Here is a 19,652-nt window from a genome sequence, read left to right on the forward strand (position 1 = left end):
AAAAATAGGTTTCCCTGTAGTGAAGAGTCTTTGGAAACTGGTAGTGTCAAAGAAATCTCATTCTACTTTAGTTCAGGACATTTAACTGGACTTTAATAATTTACCTCCTTAGTGTTCCTACTAGTTAATATCATTGAAGAAGAATATTTGCATCAGTTGACACAGCTTTTTGCACTTAATTTGTATCCGTGTTGCATGAGTAACTGCAGGGTTTGTCAACATAGGTGAACCTCATTATAACCATGAAACCTTACATTTTGGGCTCATCTCCTGTAGTTGAATATTGAACTAATGGAGCTCCAGAATTCAAGTAAACTGCTTGAAGCCTGCATGGTGAATGGTGAGTGTGCCCCCGGGCTATTGCCTGTATCTGCAGCTGACAGTGAGACATCCTAAACTAAAACTGTATGTTGTACTGCTACAGTTTAGCCTTGATGTGTGTGTATTGTGTTCAAATGGGCTCTGTGATCGTCTCCTGACTTCTTTGATCATTCCAATTCATTATGTCCAATGATGCGAGTAATTGAGCTTAAAGGGTCAGTTCAGCCAAAATAATCCATTCACCAACATCCCAAATGAATATCCCACTTGATACCATGTATCTTATCTTTTTCAAGAAGAATTAGAAAAAGTAAATTACATGTATGTTGGGAACTGGCAGGAGCAGCTTTGACCATCATTAGCAAGTATGAAAACAAAATAATTGATAAAAGTATTAATATCAATTGGGTTATTCACATATATTAAAAATAACAGGGCGCCAGCCTGGAATCAGGGACCAATAATCAAATTCTCAAAATGGGTGTTCACTCAAATTGTCAATAGTCAAAGTACTATTCCACATTCAGAGTGAACAGTGAAGGTTTAAATTTGAGCACTGACTATCACATCCAGCTATTATTGCAACAATATACACAAGATAATCACAGAAACTGCTCCTTAAAATATAACAGTTTATTTACTTCCCACTACTGATTAAAACCAACAATATAAATCAACAAACATCTACAACTACAAGTATACATAGGTATACATAGGTTATCAAATATGGCCGAGAGATTGTTTTTCCAATGCGCAACGTAAAGGTTCTGAAAAACACATATACGTACATATTTTTTGCATGTTCTTTCTTGGTAGTACTGCACAATTATAGGACAGTACAGACAAATGGTTTTCTATCTATTTTTTCATATATTAGAGAGAAACATAACATGCTATAAATAAAAGGATCTTGCAGTTATACGGTGCTATTCCACAGGGGCACTGTGAAAAATTCCTCTCATCAAAAGCACTGTGTCTTCTTTATAACAGTGTCCCAGTTACTCTGGATAATCCACACTGACTTCCACTGGTATTATCATACAGTTCAGAAAACTGTTGACAGAGTGTGTTGTGGATTATGCAAAGTACATTGTTTCTGGAAAAAGATGTGGCTGTTGAATTTTATGACATGTAATGTAAACTTTCATACAAATTCATTGTATTTGGGAGGATGCAGGAATCTCAAGTGATAAATAGTTCAAATAAAACCAAAATGATCTGCATGGCTAGATAACACAAGGCAAGAGAGGTTTTGTGTGCTCTGGTTAAACGTACACAATAATACTGTATGTGTTTCTACCACTTAACATCTTTCAGCCTGATGGTGACATAACACAACATAGTGGTTGTTATGTAATATTCCTGTCACCTTCACCTGCAGGAGATATGAAGCAAAGTAATCTGTCTTCCACTTCAGCTGATCCGCTTTAGTGGTGGTTTGAACTGCCATGTAACCTCAAATACTTGAAAGTGTAACTTCATCCCTAGGCCTGAGCCTAAGTCCACCCACTGCATCATTTTGAGAGAAAAAAGTGGTCAATGGGAAAAGCGATGAAACCACAGCCACTTATGACGAAAACCTTGACACAGTGTCAACAAATATGACAGCTACAGACAATAGCTTGGAAAATAGCAATATGGGGCACTCAGCTTGATGAATTTACAGTTTATCAGATCACAAATATGACAAGAATTACACCCCGCAGTGCCTCCGCTTCACTCCCCGCCACTGTGGGACTACTTTGCCAGGAGGAGAGTGGGCGTCGGCTTCAGAGACAGATCGTCGCGGCTGTAGAGACTCGTATCCAGCCAGTGTAACGTCAAGTTATCCCCGTACGACAGATTGTATGATATCTTATGAAAAGTTACACTTCATTTTTCATGCGTTTTCCTACGACAGCCAGCAGCACGTGTCAATTTCGGCTCACTGCATGAATATGGTCTTTGTAAAATATTCTTCCATCTTCACAGGAAAGTACTCCGTTTAGGCAACAGAACTACTTAGTTAGGTTTAGGAAAAGATCGTTGTTTGGGTTAACATAGCGTTTAACGGATGTTACTTGACAAATAAATCAACATTGACTGAATCAGATCGCTGGTTATTGGAGGTTTATACGCCGTGTTATGTTTTGCAGATAAAGTCTAGTAATGTATGCAAGAAAACATGGTGGTAATAGCAAGCTAACATTAGCTAACTAACTAGCCAGCTGCTAAATGTTTGAAATGATGACAACATTGTAGGAAAGCACTTTGCTGTCATTAACACAGATTTTCCAGATTTTGTGATGTGCTCAAAACTTAATTTCAGACCACAGAAAGGAGAGAACAAGCTTGTGAAATAGCGGTAACTGAAAAAGGATTGGCGCTGTGGGAAAGGGGCAAGGAGGGAGTCTGATTAGAAAGCATGAATTTTCTTTTATTTCAAGACGTAGATCAGTCACAGACGGTTTCAAGATTAGGGGCTGATTTAAAACGGTTTATGGCATTTCGGCCATTTTCAACCATGGAATGCAGATTTGTATTAATTTGGTAAGAAATGTATAAGCCATTAAACCCAGCATTTATGTGTTTCATCACGGTACAGTTATTTTCTTTAGTACAGCATTGCCCCCTCTCATTGGCCCTGACTACAGTGACATATCTGCCCTGTTTCACTTTACCACCTTACAGAAACCCAGCCGTTGGCTTACAAATAGATTTTCTTGATAGAATGAGACAAAACCAGTGTCAGCTGAAATTCTGCTGGAGCCGATGATTCGCTTGAGCAATCATTTATTATCTGCAGCAGCACTGCTCGCTGTAATCTCGCAGCAAAACATTTTCGTATTCTCAAGGCAGAAGGGTACAAAAGAACATGTTTTACTTTAATGGGTTATGCATTTTTAAACAACATCTCTTGTGCTAAGTGCAAGAGTGCACACATGTATTTTTTTTTCATATCTCAAGTCGCATCTCTGTGTCCTGCAGTCCAGTTGAGTAATTTCAAATCGAGTGGAGGAGAGCAGTGAAACCTTTCTGTGCAATGTTCACAATGTGCACCAAGCGTTGAGTGGTGTGTGTATTTTTTATATACTCACATGCTACATGTAAATCTGCTGTGCTTGTGTTGTCTTCTTTTATTGACTCAGTCATGTCTTTCTTCTTCTTAGTTTTCCTTGGTTCAGGACCTTGAGTTAATTACAACAGGTTAGTACTCAATTATTCAACTAATCAATTTGCACAGTCGATTAGTCCAATTTCTTGATTTTAACAAAGGATGTACAAAACTGAAATTACCCCATTTCTTGCAGCTTAGTGGAGTCAGATGGCAATGTCCATCCTCCACTCTGAAAAAATCTATGCAAAAAGTATCGCATGGATCTCTATGAAATTCTAGACACACATTCATGGTGTCTGGACAATGAATCCTACCAACTCTGATGATTCCTTGACTTTTCCTCAGGCGTCAGCATGAAGTTCACATTTCTGACTTTGATTGAAATAGATGAACTCTTAGAAGGATTGCCTTTAATACAGACATGCAGGCCCCCTTCAGGATGAATTGTCATAACTTGTTACCCCCTGATATATAGTTTCATCATCAGCTCAAAGTTTTCTTTTGTCCGATACTTTGGTTTATCATGGTAATACCTGCAAACATTCATAATGACACTCCCATCTGCCTTAACTGAACTATATGCCTACATGTTAGCATGCTGATGTTAGCATTTATCTCAAATGTTCAGCTATAACAGCCTCACGTAGCCTCATGTTAGTCTTCTTTTTGAGTAACACTCAAGCAGCAGTGAAATGCCATTTTATAGACCATGCCATATGTTGCTTCCCTAATTAATTAACTGATTTTGGTTTTAATATAATTAAAGTACCATCTCATTGAAATGTAATAAAGTATTTTCAATGATTCTATGTCTTTCTCCTTCAGCCTCTTTGAAGCGTATCTTGCCCAGTCCTCGTCCTGTCTTTGCAAGCAGCTCTCCTCAAGGAAGTCACAAGATCGGTGCACTCACTGTGTAGTGATTAATATATTAGCATGCTACAGCATACAGCGTATTGGAGTAAGGCTCGGGAAATGGATAGTGGACAGAAATCACCAACCAACTGCCATTAGGCCTTGGGGGAAGAATGATGACCTTTCTCTCGTTTAGCTGACCAAGGGGATTTTTACCTTGAAATGATAACAAATGTGCAATGTGAGCACCTCCGGAAGGTCAGCTGAGGCACAAATTTGCTGCAGGCAAAATTCTAAAAATTTCCTCAGACGATCAGCACACTGTGGTTTTTGTTAGAAAAGGTTGGTTCTGAAATGAGATAGCAAGGACACCTGGGGAAATAAAATGAGGATACGGAGGAGGTGACTCGGTCAGTGTCTGTACATGATAGAAATACAAAGAAGACATTACTCAGGTTAATAATTGTTATATAACAAAATATGTGATGCTGCATAACACACAGATGAAGCCCCACCAACATAAAAGTGAGTGCAGCCAGACTAAATGCGGCCCAAATGCAGCCTTTGACTTTGCGACTACATGAGACGTTTGTGTAATTGTTTGAACCTGTTTGACTTTGAAGATACGTACTTAAAATGAGGCAGTGTAGCAGTTTGGCTCGCGTTGTGTGGGGAATTAATTTCATTCATTGTGAAAAGTGGTGTCAGACTGACATCAGAGTCTGACCTCATAATACTTATTTAGCGGGTTGTTACTGCGTCTGCTCCATTCTTCTTCACGTGGTTCTGTCGTACCAACATGTTGGTGAAAGAAAGTTTGTATTCAAGAAAGAACTTGAATTATGAATCACATTGCTGGTTGTTTCATTCAATTGACTTTAAATATTCAAAGTTATTTTAATTTATTTTTCTTAAAGCCGTTGCATCCCTGTTCCAATGCACATTGAAAAATGCTTCCTATAAAAATTACTTGAATGCATCTAATTAAATTGTGGTATTATTAATTAACTTAAATTCAGATGTGATTTAAATAGATTAATTACAACACAAGCATTGGTTATAAGGTTAATAACTCAAGTCACCTATTTGCAACAGATTTCCACAGCATGACTTTCACTGTTTAAAAAGCTTTTTAACAGGAAGTAATGCACTAATTATCATGGCTGAGCTCACATCAGTGCTTTCAGTTAAGTTAGTTTAGCTTGAGGTTGTGCTGTGAATTTGAACATGTACTTTACATCTCCACAGATGTGGCCCTGTTATATTTTTGTGACCATTTCATCATTTATTCATCAAGTTTTGCATACAAAATGCCCTTTGACAGCAGATACTCCTGGGAAATACTGAAAGACCGTTTTCCACTACTTGCAGAATGACAATGAGTCTTAGAACTATGCGATTGTATACTTTAAATTCACTGGAGAGATATTTGTGATCTGTGTTTCCATTGAAGTGGTTCTGAACTTTTGTGCACTGTGTCTTCACTCTGTATGTGTGTTCCCTTCTATACTCTGGTCTTTCTCTCAAAAGAGATCCTAGACTACCTGATTAAATACACACTTTTTAATCTGTCTTTGTGCTTAAACTGTTAACTACATATAAACTCACACTTGCCTCCAAAGATAGAATTATGATATTTTCCCGTCCTTGAATTGAATAAAATGCATGATGGGATGCTCACTGGCCAATAAAATACTTCACCCTCTTCACATGAAACAAGGAATACACACACACACACACACACACACACACACACACACACACACACACACACACACACACACACACATATCCTGGACATCAGCAATGGTTACTCATGATTAGAAGTGTATAGTTTTAGGTTTAGAGAAGGCAGAAAACAATTGCCTTTCAAGGAATATGTACTTCGCAGTCAAGGACAAAAACAATAATAAAATTATCCTGATCATAAAAACCTCCTCTAAGATTTGCTGTGCTTTTGTGCTTTTGTCATTTTTTCTCGGAGCATTTTATTCTTTAAGTACCTCTGATGTATATTTGATGATTTGATTCTTAGTTCTATCAAGTATTAAACTAAAGTTGCAAATGTGCATTTAAGAATTAATGTGAATTATGAAAAGGTAACATAAATATTAAATAGAATGATGTGAACATGTAGGTTCATGCAGAATGTAGACCAAATGTTAATAAGTCTTTTATCATGCCTTTATACAGAGTCAAGGGGACCCTCGACAAGCTAAACAAGTGTGCTAGTTCCTTTGTGGTTACTCTGTTGACTAAATCAGCGAGTAATCAAATCAATCAAGTAATCAAATCTAAAAATTCCCCCTATTGATGGAGCATAAGGTTGCATAAGAAACCACAGAACACAATCAGATTAAGCCCCGCCTAAACACAATTTGTCTACTGTTAATAAAAATGAATGTAACCTGCCTCCACTCGCTGTTTCAACAGCATGATGGTGAGGATGCATGTCACCATAGTTTCTCCAATCACGTTTACTTCAATGTAAACACATATCCCTGCTGTCAGCACAGCATTTAAGTGTCAATATTGCATTATTTCAATTTTTCAAGTTTGGACTTGCGGCTCTTTAAAGCAGCTTACTAAAACAGACACAGGGAGGAGGCCATGATCACGATTATGTGACCACTGATCCACCCGGTTACCTTAAAAACCATGTCATGGCTCTGACAGCTGAACCAGACAGTTACATGTTGTTCATCAAGGGCATTAATGTGTCAACAACTGTAAAGAGTTTCATCCTAAAAAGAGAAATGCAGCTGCATATTTTCTGGCCAAGACAAAACATGTTTGTGTGTTTGTTTGTGTGTGTGAGAGTGAGAGAGAGAGTCACTGACTTGTATCTGACTTACTTGTCATAATGCTGCGACACACTTTTCAATCAATCACAGGTACAGAAAGAAGTCTGTCAGCAAACATCCAGGTCACAGCTTTTACAGACTCTCTGCTGAGCTCTGAAGGACCCGTTGATGTGAGGAATTACGTCTCTGAGTTGTGAACGATGCCCTGAAACATAAGGTGAGGAGGACACGGGCCGATAATTCTCACTTTATATTCAGTCCAAAGAGTACAAAATCTGTTGTTCCACCTGCTGTCATTGTACAGCGCTTTATACAACTCACTGTGAAACAACATTTACATTTACTTATCAGTATGGAAAAGGTGCTGAGCTGCAGGCTTATTTCATGCATTTTTGTTTACACAGTTCTGTGTTGGGCTCTACCAAGGGTACGCCTGGTAAGGATTCTCATAAAAAAGTGTCCAGTATACATTTTGATTTATTGGAGCAGTTGCTTGTGTGCCTGTCAGGCTTTACATACTCGCACAGCAAAGATGCAGTTTATACAGAGATGTAGATCCATGTAGTAGACTGAAATGAAGACATAAATGGTAAATTTACCTGTATTTGTAGCACTTTTAGTCTTCTGACCACTCAAAGCGCTTTCACACGACATGACATCATTCACCCATTCACACACTGATGGGAGGAGCCACCATGCAAGGGACCACCTGCTCATTAGGACTCTAACTAACATTCACACACCTTCACACACCGTACGCACAGCTACGGGAGCAATTTGGGAGTTAAGTGTCTTGCCCAAGGACGCATCGATATGGGCTAGCGGAGCCGGGGATCGAACCGCCGATCCTCTAAATGAAGGACGACCCTGCTCGTCACTGAATCACAGTCAACGTATGCTTTTATATTGCAGTGAATAGCTAATTAAATACATGCTATTAAATGCTAATTAATTACAACATAACTAGTTTTCTCTTCACTTTAGATACTAGTTTGTGACAAGTTTGGCTGGAATTGGGCTGGAATCGTCCCCAAATTTAATATTGCCTTAATATATCATGATGTGCTGTTTTGGCTTTGAAAGTAACGGTTGGTTACTAGCTCTTGTAAATAGTATGATAATTAGCAAGGTATGCTCACAATTGCAGGTAACATCAGAGAACGTGTCAATTCTTACACTTGTGTTTCTGTTTTTGGAAGGGCTAAAAAAATGACTCTCCAAGACTATTCAAATGGCGAGTGTTGCACATCACCCAAAGCTTGACAGACCTGCCAGGCCCAGTTATGGCTGCCAAGCCATGATTGGGAAATCTGTGCTAAGGAACACAACAGTCATGCAATACATAATTAATGTTATTGATTACACCTGTGTTAGACCTGCAATATCTTGTCAAAATGTCTTCTGTGAAAAGGGCCTATTGGTTGCTTGTTTTATGTGTACAGGCTGAACCTATCTCTCCTCCTATAAGTGTGTGATTGCTTTCACCAAATAGGTTTTAAAACCACCGTTTTATGTTAACAGTAGTTCAAAAGGTCATCCTTGGAAGAAGAAAAAAATCAAACAACCAACTTTAGTGGAATATTGATTTGTCATGGGAATGATATTCAGAGGAGCAATTTTATCCGCCTGTTTCCCCTCTGTGGTAAATTAGAGCGTGGCAAGTCTTATCAAGTGCATTTCAGGGCATGAGACTCATTGTGAATACCAATGAGAGAGAGAGAGAAAGAGAGAGAGAGAGAGAAAGAGAGAGAAAGAGAGAAAGAGAGAGAGAGAGAGAGAGAGAGAGAGAGAGAGAGAGAGAGAGAGGGAGAGACGCCCAATGTAGGAAACAATTCTTAACAAATAGTCTGTATAAACTGATTGTATCAAAGTTGCCAATCAGTTATTAGAATATGTCTGCACACATGCATGTGGTGGCTCAACCAACATGTATTATATAATTAGTTAACAATGCCTTTTTCTTCTATTTATATATTTTCATCTGTAAATATGTTCAATAACCAGAGATGCATATTTGCGTACCATGCATATGCTCTCACACTTGGCTGTAAAAGTGAAATCTATGAGCTCATATCTGCAAATCAGTAAAAGCTCATTCTAGCCCGTTAGCAGCCTTATAGTAAATACACTAAAATGTATGACTAAAGTGGAGTTTCACTCTAATGTAAATCACGCAGTAACCTTGAGTATGAACCTCCTTTATCAAGCAGCACAACATTTTTTTTTTTCTTTCACGCCTCCAAGATGATGGAAGTGGATATGAAAGACAGCTAATTTGATTTTCAGAATTGCAATGTGATTTATAACCTGTACCTTGCATCTGTGCTGTAGGCCATGGTTCATTCAATTCAAGTTTTGCAAACATCTTAATTGCACAAACCTGCTTCTGTGGAACAATTACCGTACAGTTCAATAGAAACAGATGGCAAAGAACCACTCTCACGAAAAGTATTTAGCATGAGAAAGACATTTTTTACCCTAACGACATCTCAGCTGACATATTGTCTTGTTATAAACTCTCATGAGCATACGGTGCATGCAGCATTTTTTCCCCCTCAAAGACATTTAATGTATTAGCCATTCTTGTCTTAATAATTACCATGACGTACTGTGCTGAAGTAACATTGACACTAGACTCAGGATTGGAAAAAAAGTCATCAAATCCTGGTGTGAGCAGATCACCCGATCCACTTTACTGCCACTAGATATTAGATATTGTGACAAAAGGTCAATGAAGCTCCCTGAGGACATATTTTAATGCTCTTTTAAGTTTTATTAAGTCCCCTGCAATAATAGACTTCACCTCAGCAGCAGATATGGGGTGAACAGGAGGGCACACGTTGTAGCTGCCACACCCACATTGTATGCTTTATAGCTGTTATTTGCTGTGGGGCTTTGGGATTCATGAGCTTAAATATATTTACCAATAACTCCAGTGCATTAAAACGTCACTTTTAAGAGGTCACTCTGCTTTGCTTTGGTTTTCATAAGGATAAAATTTGATAAAAGTAATCATTTAAAAGTAAAATTATGCTGGATTTTGTGCTAATGAGTAATTTTGTCACAATTGTTTCTCAACGCCTGAGGACAGGACACATTAAGATTTGATTTCTAATCACAGATGGCCATCTCTCTCACCAACTGGGGACTAATGGTATTCCCTTGAGTACAAGTCTTGTCACTGCATTAGTTGCTTTTGCATGCTCCCCCCCTCGTCACGGCTGGCAGTGTAGTCACAGATGGCCAGTGTACAGCAGGATTATGTGAACAACACGTAGCAGAGAACAGTCTACGAATAAGAAATTGAATTTCCTTCTACACTCAAAAAAAGTCAAAATAGCTTTTTACAAAATTTGCTTTAGAGTATAAATGTCACTTTTAAATGCAATGTCTTGTGTATGCGATATTTTTTTTTTAATTTATTTAAGCTTATTCTTAAATGAACATGTTCAGGATGAAACTCCTCCAACTTGGCAGACTGGTTAACAAATAATAAATTATATGCGCCAAGTGGGAATCATGTCATAGTATTAGCAATTTGTTTTTCCTGCCAGAGCGCCAGGCAGTGGACGACAGATACAGTAATTGCTGTTGTCTGTGTGAATCCTATAGGGACTTGCTACCTAGGTAAATAATGCAGAACTAATTGATTGGAGCTAACCACAGTTGATTGGGATACTGGAGCCAGTGTAATGAAATAGAGACGTCACTTCCATTGCTGAAAGACATTAAGTTAAGGCTCAAAAGGAGTGCAGATTTTCTTTAATGTATTTTTATTGCAGTACAAAGAAGCAATAGTTTTTCAAGTTTAAAGTTCCTTTTTCACACCTACCTGATGCCCCATCTTAGCTAACCCACTCAACAAGCTGCTGGCCAAACAAATCAAACGGGCTGGCTTCACAGTGTCACTGCTGTTCTAGCAACTATTACCCTGATAAGCGAATAATTTGCCTTGTCAAGTAAGACGGATGGAAAGGTCAGTACCCATGGTACAAATGACTCACTTTCCTGCCTTACCAATTTGTCCCCAAACCATGCAGTGATTAACCCCACCCGGAGGCTGTAAATCCGCCTGGCAGGAGTTGGATAAGAAAGAAGGTTCAGGACACAGATGCAGCTTCTGCACAACTTATGTGCTGGCTAGGGCTGCATCATTTCCCTAGAAGACAGACGGGCAGTGTGGCCAGTCTGGGACATGTGCACTCACCATTTGTGTGTTTGCCAGATTGGAGAGCGTGTTTGCTCAGCTGCTGTTTTTTCTTGAAACTGGCGAATGTGCAAGACAGCATTTTATTGGTCATTATTATGTTGCACTGCTGGCAAATCTGTTCAGAGTTTTCAGTTTGGCAGTCAGATGCTTGTAGTCATGACAAGTATTGTGACCAAAAATTCTCCCAAAAACTTTTTGACCTGAATACTACTTTGTGGGCTGTTTTCTTTCCTTTCATGCGCCTTCAGATATTAATTACAGCCTGCATCATTGATTCTCAAATAGGAGTACTTGTACCACAGGCAGGGGTGAATTCTGCAATTTTCCAGGGGGGTACATGGAAAGAAAGAGTAGACCAACTAATTGGATGAGTTAAAATGTACTATTTGAAAATATATCAGCAATGACACCTGGGACATGTTCCATTTCCCATAATATGTCAAAACTAGTTAGTAACTAGCAGAAAAGTTGGAAGTTAATGCATAAATGGTTGCAACAGTAAATGAATAGCTGAAATTAGAAAAAAATGAAATGGTCCGCGAAAAGTAATAGATACACAGTTGTCATAGTAGAATAAACTGCTGAAATAATTAGCTAAAAGTAATGGATACAGGTTGAAAGAATCGGATAAAAGTAACAGTTATAGATGAATAGTTAAGATAATAAGCTAAAAGTAATGGATAAATGGTTGGAAGGTCAACCTTCTGCCACTCCAACCTAAGTAGTAGCAAGAATACAGCCAAAACATTGACATTGACAGAACAACTGTATCAATGTTTTACATTTCGGGGCACTTATTGATTAAGGGGTTCATCTGACATGGCTGTGGGAATCACTGACCTGTATGATTTCACATTTTTAAATGAAACTCATTCCTTCAAACTGAACAGTCACTGCAGGTCAAAACATGTTAGTTGTTGCACTTATTGAAGAAGCAGTCGGTTGCAGCCTCCTCACTTTGGACAGTCACTATAACTATAGCAGTCACCATCTCATATCTGATCTTCTGGGAATTGCTTCCTTGCATCTGGGAATATAAAAAGTTTGAATTTTTTATCAAATTTAGTGTGCATGAAACCTCCAACTCTCAATCAGCTGCCACAGCACTGCGATGAATTTGTTTGTGCTCAGGTAATCCGATTTATTTGCGTTGGAAACAATTTAATTTGATAGGATACACCTGAACAAAGCTCGGAAATACTGATCAGTCGAACATATTTAAACCAATTTAAATTACCAGCATGCTGTGGCTTGATAAATATGAGGGAGACTGGAAGTTGAAGTCGGAAGTTTGAAAAACAACCAATATTGTAGTATTACCAGTATTTTAATGCTTCTCATTTGCAGATGTCTGTGTGCATCTTAGAATTGCTGAAGATTATTGCACTTTTAGTGGATAAAACAATCACTAACTGACATCTCATCTGTCACAGACAAAAACATCCTGTCTTAAAAGTTTAGAGAATGATGGAAATCAAGAAGAGGAGCTGAGACATCTTCACGTCCCAGAAAATATGTAAATTATCTGAAAATATGTAAATTTTCTGGGCCATGAACAAGTCTTCCTTCTCGAGCCTCTCTTTGAAGATTACTAAATTATCCCACATAGTATTTACTGAATGTGTTACTTAGGTAATCCAGAGAGGGAAGATGAATTCATATGATGAAGACTGCGAACTGTGTGAGTAACAAAAAGCCTTTTGGGAGATCAAATGTTTTAGTCACTCAAGCAGGCTGTTGTGTGGGAGAGTGATATACAAAAAGAGTGCAATGTTAGATGAATATATGATGGATAACACAAGTTTACAACTTTGCAAAGACTCAAAAGAAGACAGAAGTAACCATATTCTTAAATTTGTCACAGAGGAAAACAATCTAAAATGATCTCATTCATTAATCTTTACACCACAAAACTCTCTCGCATTGCACTTAACCTAAAATATTCAGGTAATCTTTTTGATCTAGTGCTAGACAGATGAAGTCACACATTACAGGAATGCCTTCCCCAGGCAGTGCTTTTCACTTATTAAAGGATCAATCAAATATTTATTAGACAAGCAGGCATTTTCACAAGTGAGATTAACGTGCTCATACATTTTCAGTCGTGTCGCAGTTTGATTCAGACAGACCGTAAATGATTCTGTCTGCTTCACTAACTCTTCACTAAAATCACGAAAGAAAAGATTCCTTGCATTTAAAGAAAAGAAAAGCCACTCAAAGCAGCAGCCCGCCACTCCTGAGGTGCATATCTGCTAATGTGATGAGTGATTTTGTAGTCACAGTGGTAGGATTGTAATTCAGAAGGTTTGAAAATGTCTTGGTGGGAAAACCCAATTAGGATGGCAAGAGGGGGCATGTAATGCAATTCTGTCACTGTAATGGAGTGACAGGGCTCGTAATAAGGCAGGCATATTGAGCTCTCTCCCTGAACAGATTTCAATCAGGGCCGTCCTGGGAAGCATGACCTGCTTTAAAAAGAGGATACAACACCCTCCCCTGCTGGTTAGATTATTGTGAAAAGGCGCACAGTATCTTTTTAAGACAACTGATTCGTTGCACAGTTTCTACAATTCACAATAAATGTATAATAATTAGCTAAAATATCCAATATGTTGATTGATCTAATACCCATTAATGATTTAAGTTTTGAGTGCTAAACGCTGAGCAAATAAAACATGAGAAAGGCTTGTGATTTTTTTCTCGCTGCTTGAACTGCAACTTTGATTGTTACTTATTTTATCATAAATATTCAAACCTGCATTAACTGATTATGTAGCAGCGGACACCAACACTGACATATTATCCCCTTATAAAGTTGATGTGGCGAACTTGTTAGCAAACCATTCCCTATTTTCACATGCAGCAGATACAGAGCAACATTAGCTTTGATTTGGAGTCCCATTTCTGGCGACCTGCAGATCAATATTTACTCTCCTTATAGCTGTTTTTGGTCTCCTCCAATTTCTGAGGGATATATCTTGCTCTGTGACTTCGGAACTATCCGTGACCTCTTTCACATTACATCCAGCTAAATACTTTTCTCTTTTCTCTTCTTTATTCAGTTTCAAGTGTAGGTTATAATACTGCTGACAATGTAAGTGATTGGTGTAAAAAAAACTTTGAGATTGCATTGCGTTCTGTGTATGCGTTAAAGTCAAAAGAGCTGAGAGAATTCATCTTGGAATAAACACTTTTCCAGTTAAGAATGCTTTCTTTTTATGAAAACGTATTCTTACATCTCTCAGTCTGAAAGGACTTCATTGAAATAAAGAGCACTTGAATTGATATATGGTGACTCATGGAGAAAGCAAGGAAAGAAAAGCAATTGGGAGAGCTGAGCACTATTTACCTCGGCTGCCCAGAGCTAGCCTGTGGGCACAACACAGCTGATACCACATGTAAATAAGGCCGGCTCTCTCATAGTGATCAAAAGGAAACTTTAAAAATCTGGTCGGTTCTCTCATAACCATTGGGAATTTTTATGTTAAATAAAATAGCGTCTGGCCATTTTTGAATTTTGTAGTCTGTTTTGAAGACACATTTTTCTGATATTTGTGAACAAAAATGTGCTGTGCATTTACAGCAAGAGTGGGAAACTCTCACTCCACCTGGTTCAGTGGTTTTTCAAAGTGATATTAGCTCATACAGATTTATTTATAGCTGCTGGTATCTGTAAGTGACTGTATTCATGTCAAGGGGTTAAAACACAACAGAGCTGAATCCTCACAACCCAGATGATCTCTCAATTCACATGATCAACCCGGCTCACAAAGCTCTGTGCTTTAAAGAAGCGACAGTTTTCTGTGCTCATTGACTATGGATGAGCATCTGGTCAATATATAGATGTGTGATCTGATCACTGCGCTCCCTCGCTGTGATTCCCTATGCACACAGATAAACATGCAGGCATACAGAGCCCAGAGTCACGCTTTGCACTCACATCTGCATCTCTGGTGGCATATAAATGCAACTTACCGGACATTGACCTACACTCTTGTAGACATGAAGGAGCCTAACTGGAGTTGCAAACAAAGGGCACAATGATAATTAATGGTTTTGGACTGTAAAAGTTTGTGAATAAGTGTCTTTAAAGGGTAGAAAAATGACCATTATTCAGATCACGTTTGATGCAGCTGTATCTGATAGACTTCATTTCGCACTGCTCTGATAATACACTCAGGTGATTCAATGGGATACAGCTGCTTGTTGTACTTCATGAGATTCCTAATGACCTCATTAGGATCTGCAGTGAATCTATAAAATGGAAACATCTGGATATATGCTCCGTGGAGAGGAACCGCTCCGTACGTAGATATAAACAGCATATTCTAATTTAACTATTCTTATTTCAGGTGATTACGCAAAACATACTTATTAATATTATATTTAATTTTTGCCAATATATCCCCCTTAATGCTATACACTTCCTTTAATTAACATTGATTATTTGCACTCAACATATTTTCCTTGAGTGAATGGTAGCCTTTTAATAGTGCTGAGTGTTTGCATGTGTGTGTTTGTGACCGTGTATCAGTCGCCTAATGTGCAACGCGTAATACAGAGTGATCCAATGGTCCATAATATTCCCGAGTTAGTGAACTTGTTCGTTCCTCCATGATATTCGACGGTGTGTTAAGGAAACATTTTGCCCACGCATGTACAGCACTTATGCTGTTGGGCATAAGTGCCCAACAGCCTGTGCAAATGTTGTCAGTGAGTATAGGTCAGGAGTGGCCAACCAGTCAGAGACTAAGAGCCACATTTTTTACTGTGTTACTGCAAAGAGCCACATCATACCCCCCCCCCGTGAGACAAAAATTAAAATGTCTCTGTTACTACGACATAAATCCATTTAATTTAGGGTTAAGAAACCAACATTACTCTATCAAAGATCAAACTTAAAACAGATGAAAATAACAAAGTCAAAGATTAAACACACGTTATTATATTAACTTTGTTCAAAGCTTTTTTGTCACAGTTGAGAAGGACATAACTCTAAGAACATGCATGTGGTCTGGGGCAGTGGTTTAACTGATCTGGCTGCAGGACCCACCATCACCCTGAATGACAAGCCGCGACCAAAGCGAGGAACATTTTCAACTTCTCAATTTGATTTAATGAAAATATGGCACCTAGGTTTGAACCTGAGATAGTATCACAGTATGCCAAACAGAAATATTCCCTTTCACACTCAATTAAAAACCCAAAAGTGCTTCTTAAGGATACAAGGTAATACAACACACATAATAATGTTATAACTTCAGCCTTTTTGAACATAACAAAAAAAAAGGTTGGGAATGAAGCAAACTATCACAAATAGTCCGATGTGTAAACTCACGCAAGTAAAGTGTGTTGTGAACGCAGCATTGAGGAGTGTGTGAATATTCAATTCAATTCAGTTTATTTTATATAGCCCAAAATCACAAATTAAAATGTGCAATCTGTACAAATAACATCCTGTCCCGGGACCTCACATCAGATCAGGAAAAACTCCCCAAATAAAGATAGTAAAAACCATTTCACAGGGAAAACAGGAAGAACCCTTCAGGAGAGCAACAGAGGAGGATCCCTCTCCCCGGGTGGACAGAAGCAATAGATGTCATGTGACCAGAATGAACAACGTAACAGAGTTACAACACATGACATCAATATGACTGAAATTTAATAAATTGCACTCTGCCGCATTAAAAAATCCCTTCAAAATAAAAGCACAGGATTTTTTTTTTTTTTTTGCCCATGTAAAATGACCGTCCTGACGGACTAAAAACGGGTCCGCGAATGACTGAAAACGGGTCCGCGAATGACTGAAAACGGGTTGCAAACGACTGAAAACGGGTCCGCGAATGACTGAAAACGGGTCCGCGATTTCATGGCTTTCAAGCCGTTGCGCCTTGATTTCGACACCAGTGGTCTAAAGTATTTGCAAAATCAATAAAAAGATAAAAATAAAAAAAATTAAAAAAAACTTCGATATGAACGCAAGAGCCGCATGAAACCAGGCAAAGAGCCGCATGCGGCTCGGGAGCCGCGGGTTGGCCAGGCCTGGTATAGGTGATATGATCATGGAGCGCATTCTGGATGAATCAGAAACAGCACAGTGTGCTTAGTCAGAGGAGAGAGCTCAAGGCTCAGTATTAGTTTTGTTTTTTCCACCTCTGATGAAGAGCAGCGGAAAGAAGTTTTGGGACAGATAATCCCAAAACTTTGTCTCATCCAGAGAGTCCCAAACAATATGTTGTGTCTGTCAGAAGCTCTGAAGGGGATACTACTACATTATCAGCAGAGCAATGACATAATACACAGCAGACTATAGGGCAGGTACATTTTTTTCTCGAAATATTGCAACTTCTTAGAGAACATATACACGTGGGAAATGTTTTGAATTTGCAGAAATTGTTGAGCATGAACTAAAATTTGAAAAAACACATTTGAGTTAAAGTCCAGGGGTTAAAACTTTAATTAATGTATCATTAAGGTGAACAGGTGCCATATGCTCATTTAAATATGTTACTTCCCCAAACAAAAGACACAAAAGAGGATGGAAGATCAAATCATAACTGCATGTGTGTTGACTCAGCAGAGATAACGTTAAACGAGAAGCACCCATTTGTTCGATACACAAACAGAATGCATGAGAGCCTTATGATATTACATTATATTTTTCACCTGGCGCCTGAACATTGTTTTTTTTTCCTTTACACAAACAGTATGTGGATTAGTTTATGACATATAGCATAAACTAATACGGTTGTTTTTTATGGATGCAACTTAATTATGGTGCTCCAAGAAATAAATACATAACAACACTCGAAAAATGTAAATACCTTTCGTTATTGTTAAGGGTTGGGTTGGTTGGATCTCACAAACATGTTTTTTTTTCCTATTCTACACATGTATTGACCTTCATTCCACCAAGGAAGTACAATTGAAGTGAACATTAGATTAACCCATCTCTCAAGCACAATGTAATGATAGCGGGCTGAGCTAAACAGATTTGTATCAACAGCTAAATCCATAATTATACGGTATTATGTCTGTCTGAAGAATGGTCTGTGATTTACTCCCCCTCATTTGTCTGAGCTAATTGTATCTTAAGCCTGACAGAGGTCATTTCGCAACATCAACGTGTTACACAATTACAACAAAATATTTAGTTTTATGCTATTCTTTGCAGTTTGACTAATTATCGAGAGATATGCTCCTCTGGAGCACTTTTGTCTCGATAGCAATTATCAAACAAAACTAACCACCAACCCCAAAACAGTTCCACTGGCCAGGCTAGTGAACACATGTCTTCTGTCAGCAACAGGAAAACTAAAATGATTAACTAGAGCTGCAGTCAGAGAAAGGCTCAGGGCTTTGATTTCAAGTGAACTTACCAGCCACAGTTTGAATACCACATACAAATTTTGTCTGGAGTTTCCTTTCTGAACTCTTGCCCTCCTGAAATTTGCTTCAAATTAGACTTGCAATCACATTAATGCTTCAATAATTAATGAACGTTGGTTTAACCATCGCAGCAGGTGACACACAAGCTGCTGGTGCATTTTGCAGGCTAAAATACCACAGGGTGTTGAAATGCTGGACTCCCAGAGAAAAGATGAGCATTGCTATATGGAAAAAGATTATAAACACTGACACACTTCTGATTTCAAATAATTTATTATTCAGCACTTGCAGTGTGAAGTTTTATCTTGACTTTATATTAGCAATAATACATGTGTCCCCTGATGTCAACCCTGCATTCCCAAATATTTATTTTTTCATTTTAATAAATCAGTTCTCGATGTCCAAAAAATTAATCTGTCTTACATTTTGTCACCCATGAATATTATAGGCCAATGCAAACACTGCACCGAGAGGTAAAAATAGTTAAAATTGTACAGTAGTAAACATACAAATCAAATGAGCAAATATTCAGTAAAATTTATAGATAAATTGTGATTTATTTTAACCCATTTCAGGCTGATTGACCGTTAGCTAAGCCAAGTCTATCTTAGTGACTGTTGATACGCCTGTCAAGCTCACATGGCGCATACGCAGTTTACAATGATAACGGTGGCAGATTTACCACTCAAAAGTGTTTGTATTATTTCTCACAGAGGCAAAGAAAGAAGGTTTCTAATTTTCTAGTCAGCAACCATCGAGTTCGCCAGATTCAGCTAGCTAGCTAATTAACGAGTTTGCTTTAAACTCCAGCAGATTTGTCTGCTGCCTCTTTTTAAAATGATATAAAAGGGGTCATAAATATACACTTGATGGCTACATATATGATATTGTGCTAAAACACAGAGGCTAAAGCTAACCGGTCTGCATAAAATGTCAGCATCTTCACCAGTTGAGCAAGACATAGCTTCTGAAGTTAGCC

This window comes from Taurulus bubalis, assembly GCF_910589615.1.
Source record: "Taurulus bubalis genome assembly, chromosome: 2".
Taxonomy (NCBI): domain Eukaryota; kingdom Metazoa; phylum Chordata; class Actinopteri; order Perciformes; family Cottidae; genus Taurulus; species Taurulus bubalis.